Source organism: Mauremys reevesii, linkage group 4 (assembly GCF_016161935.1).
Source record: "Mauremys reevesii isolate NIE-2019 linkage group 4, ASM1616193v1, whole genome shotgun sequence".
NCBI lineage: Eukaryota > Metazoa > Chordata > Testudines > Geoemydidae > Mauremys > Mauremys reevesii.
The window spans coordinates 118,111,319-118,127,190 of record NC_052626.1 but is presented as its reverse complement, the minus strand read 5'-3'; the positions used below and the strand labels follow the sequence as shown (position 1 = coordinate 118,127,190).

General features: G+C 51.6%; 1 long non-coding RNA gene across 1 annotated transcript in view; it reads left to right on the top strand.

The window, feature by feature from the left end:
* Positions 1-4,444: 4,444 nt before the first annotated feature.
* LOC120404861 overlaps positions 4,445-15,872 on the top strand; it is a 46,291-nt gene continuing 34,863 nt past the window's right edge. The window contains exon 1 of the long non-coding RNA XR_005598220.1: positions 4,445-4,618. This is a non-coding gene — a long non-coding RNA (uncharacterized LOC120404861). The remainder of the gene's footprint in view (positions 4,619-15,872) is intronic.

Below are 15,872 nucleotides of genomic sequence, written 5' to 3'. Positions count from 1 at the left end.
AGCACGGCACCGCTTTAGCAAACATTTTATTGGGTGCTTAAGAGATGCAGGAAATCTAATAGAGAATAAAACAGAACCGGAGATAAAAATCTCTATTATACTTAATACTTGAACTAGTAAAGAGCTTTCCCATCTCTCTCACACACAGGGATGAAACACACACACATTTTAAATGTTAAGGTCCTTAATCATTATTATGGGACCTGACAACGGATGAAGCAATCAAAACAAGTAGGCTGTCAATTACCATTGGCCTCCCCTCCCATGGAGCTGGCAAAGAGTTGGCAGAGGGCAGCTTGAGTCAGATTATCCTCACAGCAGTGCTGGACGCTGGCACCCCCCAGCAGTGCAAACGTGGGGAATGGCATCATCCTTTCGTGCTGCTTCGGCTGCCCACTGCAAGCAGAACCTCATTCCCTTGGCTATCACCAATGCTGTGCCATACCGTGCCCACGGGAATAGCATGAGAGCAGAAGGACATTGCATGGTGCTGTCACTGCTCTGTAGCATGCATCCACAGGACAGCCAACCTCTGCAGAGCAAACTCTTCCCGCGTTTGGGAGTCCGGATGGAGCCAAGCCCCCTGGTGAGCAGCCTATTGAAAATTCGTGCAGTGTTTCCTTTGCCCAGCCAGCCTATATAAACATCCAGCACATTTCAGCGCAGATTTGGTCCCCATCTCTGGTCCCTGTGCATCATCACAGCGGCATATTGGGAGCATTAATGCACCGTGAAGAACTGGGGAAGAATTTGTCCTGGGATAAGTGCAGCATAAAGATGATGGAAGCTGCATTATCTATTATGCTACTTGACAGATCATTTTCAGAGACATACAGAGAGATCTATTTTTATGGCATTAGCAGCAAGGACCTGAGCTAATCTTGAGCTTTCAACCTTAACTTTGCATTTCCTAACATTTGAGCACTTGATTTCTTATCTGCAACAGTGCATTAATGCTTAGATTTTGCGTGGGATATTACATTACCATTCCAAATCCCTAAGCAGGGAATAGGGGAAGCTTGTGCAGTTATGAAGCAAATATCAAGACTGTCAAAAATGAAAGAATAATAGGTGACTTCAATCATTGTAGCTAGAGTTCTGCTAGAAAACACAAATGGCAATCTTACACTGAAGAAACACTTATAGTATGTCTCCACTGCATTAGCAGCAAAGAGTCTTGTGGCACCTTATAGACTAACAGACGTTTTGGAGCATGAGCTTTCATGGGTGAATACCCACTTCGTCGGATGCAACTGCACTGAAAACCTGGGGCTGCAGGACCTGTGCTTGTGGATTGCGTTCCTTAACCTGGGCTTGAGCCTCCATACTGCATTGTAAACCTAGGTTTAAAATTGCTGGACCCAGGTCTCACAGCTGTGTTAATGTGTCCATACTGCATTACGCAGACCTGCTGACTTGGGTCTGGAGCCTGCGCTGCATCCACACTGCAAAATGACAGGCCTTGGACCTCAAGTCTCAGCAGGACTTGGTTGCAGACTCATATCCGTGGGTGTGTCCTAGGACCTGGGTCCTGAGTGCTTGCTGACCTGAGTCAGACAGATTAGGGTCTGGATGGTGGTGGGAGAAGGTTGGGTTCAAACCTGAATCTGAGTCTGGGTTTACAATGCAATGTAGACATACCCTTAGACCTGGTGGCAGTTTCTTCATGCAAATGGTGGGGGAAACAACAAGGAAAAGTGTTACCCTGGAGTTAATGTGAATTGAAAAAGAGCGAATGGTGGGAGGAAATTTACTGAATAAACACGCATTATTCACCCCCCGTTTGTGTCACAAGGAAGAGTGTTAGAAATGAGGAGTCATGTTAGGACTCAAGCCAGCAGTTGGTTTGTATAAAACAAGAGCCAGCCCTGACTTTTGCCCAACAGCTTGTCTACATTTGAATTTTTAGTCACATGTTAGCTAACTAGATTGTAAATTCTAGTGTAGCAGCTACACAAGTAATTATTACACGACACACACATTTTGCTGTGGTCTAGGGTTAAATAGCACTAGGAATAAACTGTCAAACCCAGTCTACATTAGAGGTCATAATGGAGTTCACACCTGTTAAAACATGACTAACAATTCAAGAATAGCCATACGCCCTACCTTGTGTGGAGCTGAATCGAAGCCTCCATGCACTTTACCAACATTAGGTAACATTTTCCTGTTTCCCCATTTGTTTTCATCTGTGCCCTCCTCCAGGCTTTAGCCAAGACCTGCTATGGGAAGGTGAATCCACCAAGAAAAGGGGTTTTCCAAGCAGAAGCACAAAGTACCAGAAAGCTCCAAGGGGCTGTTGTTCTCCTTAGATTTCCTGCTTCAGACTCAGGATTTTCAGAAGAAGCTTCTGCTCTTCCAGGGACGCGTGTGATTTGGGCCAGCCTTGGCAATTTTGGTTCACCAGGGTAGAGGGATGTCAAATATTTGTTTTAAGTTGGGCTGGGGATGTGGCACCTCCCAACGACCCAAACCTCAATGCAAAACTCTATTGGAACCACTGAACTTTGCCTGAGTTAGAGTCCAAATCCCTAATTTCAAACCAGCCTATCAGCAATGGGCCCAACCTTAGCCCCACCCCACCCCACAAGTTTCAGCCAAGTTTGGATCCTGGACCAGACTTTAGCTCAAGGTCTTCTCTAAACCGCCTCCCCGCTGAAGCTGTGGGGAGTGCTTTGCTCAGAACTCGGCCCGAGTTCCCTCCAAAGAGTCACAAATTCTCAACAAACCTGGCCTGAGTTTGATGTTTTGCTCGAAACCCTGGAAGCTGGTGAATTTTGCTCGTTTGGTAACAGGATTTTCTCTGCTGTGGTACTAAATAGTTCTAATCTGAGTTTCATTCTCCCCTGGGGGTGGATTACATCTGAATGGAGCCTGGATTCAGTGACAAATAAGACTCTTCCTCCCACCTTGTCCCCTGCCCCGGGCTTTCCTCCAAGCTGCCTCATATGGACTTTGTCATTGTCCCATTTCTGAATCCTAGAACGGTCACATACACCATGCACATGGTAGGCTGCAGGCCAGGCCTCTGTGCCAGATATGCAGCTTTCTTCTCAGACAGAGACTCTAAAGGATACTGATGAAGTGACAAGAGGTTACTTTGCTGTATGTGGACAATTAAAGGCAATTCCAAACAAAATGTGAGGAGAAATCCTAAACTTTGTCCATTTAGATAGACCATTAAAGGGTCTTATGGAAGCAGGGCCGGCTCCAGGCACCAGCTTACCAAGCAGGTGCTTGGGGCAGCAACTCCATTGCAAGGCAGCACTTTAAGGTATTTGGCGGCAATTCGGTGGAGGGTCCCTCACTCCCGCTCGGAGCAAAGGACCTCCCGCTGAATTGCCGCAGATCACGATCACGGCTTTTTTTTTTGGCTGCTTGGGGCGGCAAAACCCCTGGAGCCGGCCCTGTATGGAAGACACATCTGGTGCATCGTTCTTGAGAAGGAAGCTCTGGGGCCAGTCCATAGCCAGTACAGAAGCCTGCCCCGCTAGTAGCAGCTCTGCAACCGATCGTCTACACGGTGTATGTGACAAGACATTTCTCTGAGGCCGGGGTGGAATCGGGGGGGGGGGGAGGAGGGGGGGCTATGGACTGTCTGGCTCATCCACTTTTCAGGACAAGCCCCAGCCCGTTGCTCCTCCTCCGCCTGAGGCCACACACCCTGACCAGGCCAGAAGCCTGAGCCAGGCTGAGGTAAGAACTGCCTGGGGAGCCTGGGCAGCTGTGGGGAGCCCTGGAGGGGGGCCAGGGACATGGGCTTTTCTTAGGCCCCCTGCCCCAGGCATGGGGAGGGTCCAGGGCTCCCCACAGCAGCCCAGGCAGCTGTTTCCTCGGCCAGGCTCCGACTTCCAGCCTGGCCAGGGGGTGGGGCCTCGGGGGGAAGGTTCTGGTGCCCCTGTCTGAGGCACCAACTCCGCCCCAACAAGCAGCAACCACTACCTCACAACAGCATTACTAAGCACCTTGCCCTCTGAAAGAGGAGCCAGCCGGGATCCCAAGGACTTGGCCTTCAGGTCGAAGCTTGCCGCCATGACTTTGGGCAAGATGGAGAGAAAGGGATAATTACAGAGTCATAGAGTTTAAGGCCAGAAGGGACCACCAGATAATCTCGTCTGACCGCCTGTATGTCACAGGTCACCAACACTCCCCAGTTACCGCTGCATTAGGCCCATTAACCTGGTTTAGACTAAAGTATTGTGTGCCCCAGGCAGAGAATGGGGGGGGAGGGGGATGAGGCAATGTGCACCAATGCAATGGCAGGAAATTGATTGGGTAAGTGTAGTGAGACAGAGTGGCCTCCTCCGTCCTGACCCAAGAGGGAGGACCCATGACACACCCCTGGTGGGTGCAGCTAACCCGCCCGACCCCCTTGCAGGAAGTACAGGGGCGGGGCAGAAAGCGTAAGAGCCAGGCCTTGCGGCTCAGTTCAGTCGGAGGCAGACCAGGGAAGGAGGCAGACTTCTCTACCAGAGAGCTGAGCCCCCTTCGAGGTCCAGGAATGGCCGTGGAGCAGACTGGCGCTACTGACCCAGGAGATGGAAGGGAGATACTGAAGGAAGCACTGCCCAACTGCGAGCCAGAGCCTGGCACCGATGACACAACACCAGTAGTACAGGTAGGATGTAGCCCAGGAAAACCAGATGTTGGTCCGGTTGTGCTGCCAGGATGCAAGGCTGTGATCTGACGTTTCCCTGCTGACCCAGTGGTAGGATTGCCTGCCACTGCTAGAGCCTTGGGCTGGGAACTGGTGGAGTAGGGTGGGCCTGGGTCCCCCTGCTAATGCCCCACACCTGGGGCTGGTTGCATACCCACCCTAGGCCAAAGGCCTGCAGCAGACTGTTGTTGCTTGCCCCAGCTGGGAGGCTGAGGGCTGTCGACTGTTTGCTTGCTCTGCCCTGCCCAGAGGGCTGGAGCCACAGATTACTGTTGTTTGCCCAGCCAGGAGGCTGTAGATCAAGACTGTGCCATTACACAGGAGGCCTAAAACCCCAGACATTTGGTGGATACTCCAACTAGGGGCCAGAGCCACCAGCCGACAGGCCTTGTGCTGGGTCCTCCATTGGAGACTAGAAGTGTGGCATGGGCAGGTCTGCGACCACAAGTCAAGCTTCCCCGACTACATCCGGCCTCCCTCTGGACCCGAGCAAACTTTGTTATCAGGGAGAAAAGCAGAGGCAGCATGAAATAAGCCAAAGTGCCAGGAGGAGAATGTTTCCGTGAAGACAATACAGGAAGCCTAAAGATTAAGTACAAGTTACATACAAGGGAGATTAAAAAACCCACGTGCCTGCAAGGAAGCAAAGCGAATGAGCTGAAACCCAGGAAAGGACTGTGTAGGAAACAGGCACGGGGTGGGTGGGGGGATGGAAAGGAACAGCGAGACACTGCCATCCAAAGGTGCAGACAAAAAGCAGGGGGAGGCAAACGAGACAATGCTGGGGCGGTGAGACAAAGAGAACAAAGGAAGCTGGATACACACATTCTGCAGGGGGGGAGAGGGAGGAGGTGGCAGATGGGAGAGCTGCAGTGGGCAGGGAGCCTTGTAGACAGTGGATCCGACGACGAAGTGGGTATTCACCCACGAAAGCTCATGCTCCAAAACTTCTGTTAGTCTATAAAGTGCCACAGGACTCTTTGCTGGATTCCCTTGTCAGCTCAAAAGGCTAACCAGGGAGTTCAGATAACCACGAGGAGGAGGCAGGGCATGGAGAGAACCCAGTCAGAGCAAAAGTTACTGACAAGTTACTATGTGACTGACACCCCTAAGGGGAAATGGGATCAGAACTCTGCTCCAGTAACACAGGCCCCTGTGATTTGACCTAAAGGAGAACACCTACCATCGGCAATACATCCTTTATTCACTCTATATGCCAACAGTTCACAGGGCACTATTGCTGCCACATGTCATTCACCGAGGCACTCATGTGGGCCTCATCATTACGGTATATGACCACATGTTACAAAAAGACAAGAGAGTCACTGCCACACCAGCAGGAGATGGGGTACAGCTGGATGGAGCATGGTACATGTGAATCTGAAGGCCTGGTTGGAAGTGGGTACCTGTGAGATTTTAAAGAATGTAGTGGAGGAAATCTCCAGCCTCTGGAATGGAAATGAAAATAATCTGCAGTAAATCATGGGAGCATGTGGGCAGGAGGTATTGAGTGGGATGGGAGTGGTAGAGGGAAGAGATCAATGTAATTTCCAGGCCAGAAGGCAGCCATATTAGGAAATTAACTGGGCCAATTAGCCCAACATCTAGCCCAAGCCAAAAAAACCATAGTCAATAATGTAAATGTTTGGGAGAAAGGTTTCTAATAGCCACTGAGCAATCTGGGTTTATTAGAAAGAGGTCATGCCAAACCGGCTAATAGCTTCCTTAAATGTAATCACTGATGGAGCAGATAAAGGGAATGCAGGGCAGAGAGTCTATGTGCATTTCAGTCAGGCAGTCACTCTAGTGACACATCATAAACATTAGGAAATTGGACCTATACCAAGCAGATAAAAATGCCATTGCATGTACTGGCAACTGGCTGAAGAACAGGCAGTGGAGTGACCATTAAGGGGAGACCATTTGAGGGGAAGCAATGCTGGATGGGGTAATCTCAGGGAGGGGTGCTATGACCCCCTTCTCTTAATATGTTCCTTGACGGGCCAGGAGGAGGTGAAACGCAACCACACACAGATTTGCGGGGGATGCCCAAGCTGGGAATATCAGAAACAGGAGATGGGGGAGCCGATGGCCAAGGGAGCTGGAGAGATCAGAATGGGAAATTTGAGCTGGGGATCAGCACACAGATAAACTGGGAGGAGGTGGAAGCAGTAGGTGGAGGAAACAGTGCGGGTGGAGCACCTAGTCTGGGAGGTTGGCACAGGGGCTTGGTTCTTCCCCCTGTCCTGTAGCTTTGCGGATCTTGTGCCTGGGAACTGAGCCTGGCTGGCTCAGCCCGGGAGTTATTCCGTGGGGCTCAGGACAGCTGTTTGCCGGCAGCAGGAGGGAGGACACAACCCTGGGCGCTGGTGATGAGTAGCTAGTGAGCGGAGATAACTGGTAATGAGGGGATTAGTGGTTATTAAATGGTAATGACTCTGCACTCAGAGCAATAATGGGAAATGGGACACTTCAGAGAGCTTTAATAACCTGTTATCACTCGGCTGCTCTGACTGCTGGACTGTGCAGACCAGCAGCACGTAGTCCTGGAAGGCCCTGCGGGAGGAAGGGGCTGTGAGACACCTTCTTAAAGGAGGGCTTGGGACTGGGGTCACTGAACCCTCACTCAAACCATCCTGCCTTCTGCAGCACGGGCCTCTCTGGATCGCAGGAAACGCACTGAAAGGAAAAGGTGTGAAAGGAAAACGCAGCCTGTGCCATGTGCAGAGCACTCTCCAGCCCTGCCACACCTGCAGGAGACGAGTACAGCTCCCCAGCACTGCACCTCTAGCACTGCAGCCCTGCCACACCTGCAGGGGATGGGTACAGCTCCCCAGCACCACACCTCGAGCACTGCAACCCTGTTACACCCGCAGGGGACGGATACAGCACCCCACGAAGCACCCCTTGACACCCCCCAGCACACAGCACTGTCCATTTGTGCTCTGGTCTCCTCCCTAGCAGCCTGCCTGGGGAATTCTCCCCTCTTCAGCGCTGGGTCCGGGATAGCTTGTCTCCGGGAGGGCTGCCCTCCCCGAGCGTTACCTAGGGAGTAGGGAGGGAGTTGCCGGAGCGAGACAGCAGCTCGTCTCCCTGCATCTGGGGGCGTCTGATTTCTGACACCGTCACTAACGCCATTCTAAATCCGGCTCCTGGCTCTTGGGGGGTGGGAGGATTTGCGTCAATGGGCGACTGTTATAGCTGGGGGAGTGGCAAGGGGGGACTCCTGGAATGGGAACCAGCTGCTGCTTGAGTCACACGTGAAGAAGGCTCCCGCTCAGGCCGGCCAGGAGGGCTTGCAGTCAGTGCTGCCTGCGGCATGATGGGAAGGGCAAGGGGACCTGTCACTCAGAGTAGTAGGGCATCATGCCTTGTGCTGCTGAGTTCCCCCAGGCTCCGGAGGTGACTGTCATTGAAGCCAAGAGTGGGCCGGAGGGAGCAGTTTCCCTTCCGCATCGCTCTCCCACTCCCCTCCTTCCTCAGGCTCTTTGTGCCTCTCCTGCTTCCTTCTTGCCACTGACTCATCCCCTCTTCCTCCACTGCCTGACCCTTTCATCTGCCTCCTGGCGCTGGGAAGGAACCAGGGCTGGAGCAAGGGAAGAGGATGAGTCTACAGTCCACCCACGCTGGGGTAAAGGCTAATTTCTCAGGCTGGGAAATGGCAGTCGCACAGTCTCCCTGCTGCAGGAGCTCCAAGGCCCTGCAGACAGAGGAAGGGCTCAGAGCTCTGGAACTGCAAGAGAGGGGGCAGGCTGCCAGCTGGAAACAACAGCCCAGCCAGGGACAAGGGACAGGCACAAGTGGGGGGAGCTGAAAGAAGTGCCTTGGAACCCAGCCCTCTTCCCCCCGGGACTCTGCCATGGGCTATCCCAGACAGCTGTCCGGGAGTCACAGACTCCTAGGCACAGAGAAGGCCTCTCAACCCATCCTGCCCATTTCCCCCACTACCCTGAGCCCTGTACCCCTGAAAACATTCCCCCTGTAAGGTGAGGGCAGTAGAGCCCTTTTCTCCTTCCTGACAATTTTTTTCCCTAGCTCTGCCAGAGAGTGGGGCTGCGGGTGATATTTACCTGTGACACTACCGAGCTCCTCCATCTTGGTTTCCTAAGGGAGAAGGACTCGCTGCCTGGTTTGTGTGTGGGTGTTAGCCCCCCCAACTGCATTTGGGGGTAGGAGATCAATCTGGGGAGGTCCATCTTCCTCCCTGTACTTGAGCCCTCAGGTTTGCGCTAGTCCCTGCTGCTCCCAGGTGGCCCCTCTCTTTTTCAGGAGCGCTGCTCCAGCTGGCAGCAGGCCACCTGAGGTTTCTCTAGTGTGGCCGGGAGTGTGAGACATTGCAGGGGACTGTGCACTGGTGCGTTGTTCCAGCCACTGTAGTGTGGAGGACAAGGCAGGTGAAGCAGAACACACTGGGGACAGACTGCCAGGCAGAGAAAGGAGAATACAGCACCATAGAGCCAGGAGAGTTCCCCGTATAGGGCATTACAGACTAACTTTCCTTTTACAAGGGGCTTCTTCGCCGTGTCGGTGACTGGGGACCCTGCTAAGGATGCTGGGCTAAGTCACTCTGTTCTGTACGTCAGGCACAGCTCTGTCTCGCTGATTGTAAACGTGTATTGGGTGAAAACTGGACAATGCCCCTTTAAAATCCCAAGGAGTTCTGGGAATTCTGTCTGCCATATAAGAAGACCTAGAAAGGGAGCAAGGTTTCCTTGGGTTCCCGCCTTGGACTCTAGGCTCAGAGCTGCTCTGTTACAATGAGCAGTTTGATGATTGAGCTGTGAAAAGATTTTGCTGAGCAACTGGGAATGCAAAGCAGCCACCTAATCATCTCACGTGGGGGTGGGGGGGTGTTTGGGGGAAGGGCTTTGATGGGACAATGCCACTTCTGCTTCCTGTTGTACAGTACAAGCCGTGCTTGTCCCCCGGTGACCTTCCTCCCTGCTGGTACCCCTGCTCTGGGCACCGTTCAGCATTGCTCTGTGGCCACAACCCCCTCATGGGGGATAACCCAGAGTAAAGGATCTCTGGGCACAAGCGCACAACTGCCTTTGTCAGTCACAGTCCCCTATGTCTGGGGGTGACACCGGAAGAGGGCGATTTTTGGAGGCAGCAGGTCGGGGGTGTGGTCAGGGTTTTCCTGTGCCCCGGCAATTCTGCAAAACTCCCCAAGGGCTCCATGAAGCAGGAATGTAGAGCAGCCTCTGCCACAGGGGAGACTCAAGCTACCTTTCCTGTCCTGGTGCTAGTGCTCGTACCAGCATAGGGATCAGTCCAGACCACGCTCCCCCATGCAGGGATAGAGTGCCAGGAAGGCAGGAGAATGTTTAGTAAGGTCTCTGCCCAGCCATGCTGCTGGGGGAGCCCAGCTGTCTGCGCTAAGCTCTGTGTGGTGTGAAGGCCAGGTGGCTCTGGTGCAGCGGTGGCATCCCCCTCCCAAGAGATGTCCCAGCAGGAATGAACTCTGCTCCCTGTGGAGAGCTAAGCTTAGGCATGCAATTACTTGTGGCCACCTTTAAGGGACCAGTGTCCCACACTCATGGAGTCTGACTCTGACACCTCTTCCTATGATGTCCTGCTCGCTTAATTCCCCTGAGTTATAGTGCCTTCCAAGTAAACACATCCTCTTGCTCTGATGTATGGTGTGAGCTTGTTGTATGGCAGAGGGGCCTTTAACTGCAATTGTTAGAGCCGAGAGGTCCTCCCATCTTCCACCAGCCAGTCCAGGAGGGATGCTCTTCTGTCAGAACCTCTTGCCAGATCACAAAGTTGTCCTCTTTGTAAGATAAGGACCCCCACGAGGCACGATTGGCTGTCTATGTTACCCAACAGATACCTGGCTGGTTAAAATCCTGCTTGAGTTTTTGGTACACTGATTTCAAGTATCTTGAGAGCTACATCTGGACACTGTCATTCTCTCTCTTCTCCAAACCCTAGGGCCTGTAGCAGATGCCTGGTAATTTTTCCCCGTGGTTTTAATTCCTCCTACCTTTTCCCGAGCAATCTCTATTGTCTCGCTGCTTAGCACATGTGGAGCGCCATATGGCCATCAGCTCTCAGGCTCGGCAGAGGATCTTAGAAAGCAGAGAAAAACAATTCCCTCCACTGCAGGAATGGCTGGGTGACATTGTATGGGCTGTGTTACACAGGAGGTCAGACCAAATGATCTAATGGTCCCTTCTGGCCTTAAACTCTGTCAACCAATTAATCATCACAACACACAATGTCTTACTTAGGCAGGTGTCAGCCCATGTTTTCATAACTGGCTGCCTGAAATTAGCTGCGTGCATCCATGTTCAGGCATCCAACATTCTGGGGTGCTGAGCTCCTGCTGGCCTCAACTGGAATTGAGTTCTCAGCATGTTTGAACACCAGCTTTGTGTTTAGATGGGTTTCCCAGATCTAAACTGTTAGCTCTTGAAAATACTTCTGATCCCCGCCCTGTAACTCTGCTTCTGTTTTCTCTTCTACACCGACTCGCCCTTGCCCTTCCCAGGCAGAAGACCCCAATAGGCACTAGCTGCTCAGATGAGCTGATCATACCTTTCCATTTTATTAAAGCATCTGACTTCCTTCAGACAAGTTCTCCTGAGCTGGGATGAAACCGTTCACGTGGGGTTTGGATCTGAGTCCATTCAGGAATTGTTGCCTTGTGGAATCTGGAGTAAGTAACTCATGAAAGATGGAGCAATCTCCAATCTCCTCAGCTGCTGCCTTTCCTCCTTCAAAGCAGCCAAACTTTCCTTGGAGCTGCTGCACCCTGGGCACTGAATGAGGCAGGGATCCTGTATGAAAACTAGTAAGTGACAATGCAATTAAATACTGTATCATAATGCATAAGGGAGGCTGAACTAAGGTGGCATGGACAATAGTATATTCTGGCATTTCCAGGCCTTTCAGTGCTTGACTTTCCATCCTAAATAATGCCCTTTAAATGTTTGTGTCCATAGTTAGTTACAGTATGGTAATGCCAAACCTCGGTCAGTGCCCTGTGGCACTGGATGCTGTACAGACTCATAATTCAAGTCAGTCCCTGCTCCAGAGAGTTTACAATCTAAATTTATTATCCTCAGATGGTGAACCAAAGCCCAGGGAGGCCAAGTGACTTTGCCAAAGTCACAAAGGGTGCATGTAGTACAGGTTGGATTTGAACCCAGGTCTCCTAAATTCTAAGCTAGTGGTTCAACTACTGAGCATCCTGCCTTTAGAGTAGTTTAGAGGAGCTGTGGGGAGCAGATCTGCTCCTCCCTCCTTTCTCTAGCAGAACACAACGAGGCAAACTAGCATGAGGAAAAACACAGTAGAAAATGGCCAAATTGGACTCATTTAAAGTGCACCTCACTCTCTGCCTGGTGTTCATTATCACCTTCCCTGTTAGGTGCAGGGGCTCCAGCTGAGCCCTGTTAGACGGGGAAAGGAGGCTGCTAGCCGGGTTAAGATAGGCTTTCTCCTATTTCTGCAAGCATTCTGTTCTGGCCAGATGCTCCCGTCCTGCTGGAAAACAAAGTTAAGACCATGTCCAGTAAAATTAATGAGGCGGATAAGCATGCGACAGCTCCTGAGAAAGGACCTGGTGGCTCTGAAGAGCTCACACAGCTCTGCAGGAAAAAATATGCCAAGTCTCCCAACCACTTTGATTGTTAACCCCTTCCCTAGAGGGGAAAGATGGCCTGGTGGTTAAAACACCTGAGTAGGGCTTAGACAGGGATCCATTGTTTGGCTTTCTCACCAACTCCTTGCAGGACCTTGGGGAAGTGACTGATTCTCTTTGGGCTTCAGTTTCCCCTCTGGGGACAGTAATCCTCCCTTTCTCTAATTAGAGTGCAAGCTTTTTGGGGTAGGGACTTAATCTCTCTGGAAAAGGGGGAGGGGGTGTCCATCTGGATGAGAACATAAACTTTAGGGGGCAGGGGTTGTCTCTTGCTATGTGTTTGTGCAACATAATGCAACCCTGATCTTGTCTGAGACCTCCACTTGCCTTAGTAATATCAATAATAACAACTTCTTTATTGAAAATGGAATAAACAGTATATAGTTTATTGGGAAAATAATATGGTGTCAACATCTTCTGCGTGCAAGAATGTGCCATTGCACATATTTGCCCCTAAGGCCTGGTCCACACTAGGACTTTAATTCGAATTTAGCAGCATTAATTCGAATTAACCGCGCACCCGTCCACACCAGGAAGCCATTTAATTCGACATAGAGGGCTCTTTAGTTCGAATTCTGTACTCCTCCCTGACGAGGGGAGTAGCGCTAAATTCGACATGGCCATGTCGAATTAGGCTAGGTGTGGACAGAAATCGACCTTAGTAGCTCCGGGAGCTATCCCACACTGCACTACTCTGTTGACGCTCTGGACAGCAGTCCGAGCTTGGATGTTCTGATCAGCCACACAGGAAAAGCCCCGGGAAAATTTGAATTCCTTTTCCTGTCTGGCCAGTTTGAATCTCATTTCCTGGTTGGACATCGGGGCGAGCTCAGCAGCACCGGCAACGATGCAGAGCTCTCCAGCAGAGGAGTCCAGGCAATCTCTGAATAGAAAGAGGGCCCCAGCATAGACTGTCCGGGAAGTCTTGGATCTGCTCGGTGTGTGGGGCGAGGAGTCTGTGCTTTAGGAGCTGCGCTCCAAAAAACGGAATGCAAAGACCTACGAGAAGGTCTCCAAAGCCATGACAGACAGAGGATCCAGCCGGGATGCAACGCAGTGCCGCCTGAAAATCAAGGACCTGAGACAAGGCTACCAGAAGACCAAAGCGGCAAACGGATGCTCCGGAGCCTGCCACCACTGCCCCACCAGTGACCGTGGACTCTGACGATGGGATAGTGTCGACGGCCAGTTCATCGGCGATGTTCGCGGACGGGGAAGATGAGGAAGGGTTTGTGGAGGACGAGGCAGGCGACAGCGCTTACAACGCTGGTTTCCCCGACAGCCAGGATCTCTTCATCACCCTCACAGAGAGCCCCTACCAACCCTCTCCGGCCGTTAACCCGGACCCTGAATCAGGGGAAGGATCAGTCGGTAAGTGCTTTAAACATGTAAACTTTTATTATTAATGGAACAGGAATCTGAACTATGTGAAAAGGAGGTCTATATATATGGGGATAGAACAGAAATCCTCTTGGGAGATCTCCACGAAGCTCTCCTGGAGGTAATTGAAAAGCCTCCGCAGGAGGTTCCTGGGGAGAGCTGCCTTATTGGGTGCTCCGTGGTAGCACACCTTTCCGCGCCAGGCTTTCATGAGGTACTCAGGGAGCATTGCCTCCCCGAGCACGGCTGCATAGGCCCCTGGTTTGTGCTGGCTTTCACGCAGCATGCGCTCTCTATCTCCTTCAGTGACCGTCCTCAGGGTGATCTCGCTCGGAGACTCCTGCATCTAATTAGGGGAATTACTGTAATGTTACGCCTGGTCCAAAGTATTTTTAAAAAATCTCCAGACAGACGGCGTAGCAGAGACTCAGCATGCTGCTGCGTGACAAGCGTAACGGAAAGCCAAAGAATCAAATGGACGCTCATGGAGGGAGGGGGGACTGAGGATGCAAGCTATCCCACAGTTCCTGCTGTCTCCGAAAAGCATTTGCATTCTTGGCTGAGCTCCAAATGCTTCTAGGGTCAAACACAATGTCCGCGGTGGGTCAGGGCATAGCTCGGCAATTTACGCACCCCCCCACCCACCCCCAGAAGTGAAAGGAAAAACAATCCTCTGTTGACTCTTTTACATGTCACCCTATCTTTACTGAATGCTGCTGATAGATGCGATGCTGCAGCACTCAACACCAATATCCTTGCTCCCCCCCCCGCCATGGGTGGCTGACGGTACAATATGGCTGATATCCATCGTCATCATCAGCCTATTGGCACATGGGGCAGTGCAAAAGGACTGGTAACCATGCCGACTAGCATCCGTGAGGTCGATCAAGGGCGCCTGGTCCTAATTTTTCCTGGTCGATGGTGCAGTATGGTTGGTAACCGTCCTCATCATAGCAAGAGGGGGCTGAGCTCCATCAGCCCCCACCCTTCATGTGTAAAGAAAAGATTCAATTGCCCCTGGACTAGCAGAGGGATGCTGGGCTCCTCTCCTCCACACTGCTTAATGTCCTGTCTGGACTATCATAGCAGCTGGAGGCTGCCTTCCACTCATTTCTCACTAACAAGTCACTGTGTCTTATTCCTGCATTCTTTATTACTTCATCACACAAGTGGGGGGACAATGCTATGGTAGCCCAGGAAGGCTGGGGGAAGAATGGAATGAACAGGTGGGGTTGTTGCAGGAGCACCCCCTGTGAATAGCATACAGCTCATAATTTCTGCAGGATTTGACACAGAGCAGCTGTGCTCTCTGGTTCTATGATACAGTGGTTCTCTAGTACACTTGCCCATATTCTAGGCAGGACTGATTCTATTTTTAGATTCCAAAAAGGAGGAATTGACTCTGGGAGTCATTCCCAATTTTGGCTTTTGTGCCCCTGGCTGATCTCAGCCAGGGGCACTTATGACAGCAGCAAATGGTGCAGTGCAAAAGGATGGTAACCATGATCATCTTATTACCAATTTATGGTATGGTAGATGGTACAGTATGGCTGGTAACCATCTCTGCTGTCATGCAAAAGCAAAAGCATGCTGCTGTGTAGCGCTGCTGAATCGCCTCTGTCAGCGGCATCTAGTACACATACGGTGACAGTCACAAAAGGCAAAACAGGCTCCATGGTTGCCACGCTGTGGCGTCTGCCAGGGCAATCCAGGGAAAACGGGCTTGAAATGATTGTCTGCCGTTGCTTTCCCGGAGGAAGGGATGACTGACGACATTTACCCAGAACCACCCGCGAAAATGGTTTTTGCCCCATCAGGCACTGGAATCTCAACCCAGAATTCACAGAGACAGACTAGACAGTGTTCATTGTTCGCAAAAATGTATCTTTGCAAGGAATTCACTCCCTGTTTCCCATCACACAGCTTCGACTGTCTCCAGACCTGCCACAGCATCCCCCTCACAGAGGCTGGCAAAGATTAGGTGACGAAAGAAAAAGACACGGGACGAGATGTTCGCTGAACTTATGGGCTGCTCCCGAGCCGAGGCGGACCAGCAGAGCCAGTGGAGGGAGACCCTCTCTCTGTACCAGTGCTCACACAGCGAACGGGAGGAGAGGTGGCGTGAGGAAGACAAGCAGGCAACTCAAACGCTGCTTGGACTAATGAGGGAGCAAATGGACACGC